This window comes from Phyllostomus discolor, chromosome X (assembly GCF_004126475.2).
Source record: "Phyllostomus discolor isolate MPI-MPIP mPhyDis1 chromosome X, mPhyDis1.pri.v3, whole genome shotgun sequence".
Classification (NCBI taxonomy): Eukaryota; Metazoa; Chordata; class Mammalia; order Chiroptera; family Phyllostomidae; genus Phyllostomus; species Phyllostomus discolor.
Window position 1 is genome coordinate 56,211,623 of NC_050198.1, and position 1,744 is coordinate 56,213,366.

The 1,744-nt window shown below is 40.1% G+C and overlaps 1 pseudogene; it reads right to left on the reverse strand.

Annotated features, from left to right (window-relative positions):
• Window positions 1-399: 399 nt before the first annotated feature.
• On the reverse strand, window positions 400-1,375 carry LOC114505539 (annotated as a pseudogene).
• Window positions 1,376-1,744: the final 369 nt, after the last annotated feature.

Consider the following 1,744-nt stretch of genomic DNA (forward strand, 5'->3'; position numbering starts at 1 on the left):
ACTTGGATTCCTCCTTAGTATTATTGTTACAGGATAGCTGTAGTTCAGGCTGAGTTAGAATAACATACATGCCATTTTACAAATGAGAGAATTGTTCCTTCATAGGTTCAAGACTATATAAGGAAATATGATGTTGGCATTTCAAAAAGGGTAACCACACCAGACATCTTTATATAGTGTGACACTCTTTATTTTTTTAAAGGTTTTATTTATCTAAAGAGAGGGGAAGGGAGGGAGAAAGAGGAGAGGAACATCAGTGTGTGGTTGCTTCTTGTGTGCCCCCAACTGGAGATCTGGCCCACAACCCTGGCATGTGCCCTGACTGAGAACTGAACTGGCGACCTTCTGGTTCTCAGGCCAGCACTCAATCCATTGAGCCACACCAGCCAGGGCTATGTAGTGAGACATTCTTAAGTTCAGTGTCAATACATCTTCTTTTCTAGAACATTTCCATTTCATGGATCTTTTTTTGTTTTTATTTGAAAAGGACTAGGTAAACTTACTAGTGAGATACTGAAAGAAGTTTAAAATTTGTTTTGCATTTGTTGTATTCCATTCTTGTTCCTTCAGGGGTCCTTCACACACAGGTACATACTTTTTCAAATTTTTTTATCCTACTTCTCAGAAATCCAAATGTTCTTTGTGTGTAGTGTAGCTTGCTCCAGAAACACCAGTACCCACTTCCCGGTTTTCTGGCTGTGGATCTGCACAATGCTTCAATCCCCAGTACACATTTCTCCACTGTACTTCATAGCCAGCAAATGGATGTCACTGATTATTCCTTCACTCAATAACTTAGCTGAGTCTAGGTCTTGGAAAGATACTCTTTCATTTAATTGGGTAGGACACCAATACTCTAGCATCTGTAGCAAGTAACTGATTCTATCAACAAGGTATTCTTTAAGCAAACTAGATTTTTCTCATGAGCCACTCTCTCCTTTTGGTCAGAGAATGACAATACATATAAAGCAGGGCCCCTCATTGCCAAGAGAGACATTTCAGGAGCTTGTCCCCAAGCAAATCACAGTGTTTGAGGTTTGTATTATTTTCATTAACTAAAATTTTTGGTTCTGAAAGAAAAGTGATCAGCTCTTTTACTTTTTGTGAAGTCTTAAGGGAAATCTTCATCTACTAGCTTGTTCTCCTCAAAGTATGCCATGTCCAAAATAGCCTGTGTGTAAAGTTCAAGATTTGATGGATTTGAACAGTGTTTGTCTTCTCTACATAAGAGTTTCAATTTTTCTAGAACTGCAGAAGCCAGAATTAAAAACTGATCATGTTTGCTGGCCACCTCACTGAGCTGCTGTATGTGGGCCTGAGCCAGGTCTCTGAGCTGTTCCACTGGTCTCACCACAGTGGGGCGTGCGGCCACCATGGCCACAGTGGGAGGGCACACCCCCCATTTTTAATTTTTTGAGGTATCTCCGTACTGCTTTCCACAGTAGCTGTACCAATCTGCATCCCCACCAACAGTGAAAAAGAGTTCCCTTTTCTCCATATACTTGCCAGCACTTGTTTTTTGATGTGTTGTTGATCGCTATTCTGACAGGTGTGAGATGGTACCTTATTGTGGTTTTAATTTACATTTCTCAATGATTAGTGATGTTGAGCATCTTTTTCATATGTCTACTGGCCATCTGTTTTTCCTCTTTGGAGATGTGTCTATTCAGGTCCTTTGTCCATTAAAAAAATATTTATTTATTTTCAGAGAGAGAGAGAGGAAGGGACAAAGAAAGAGAGGGAG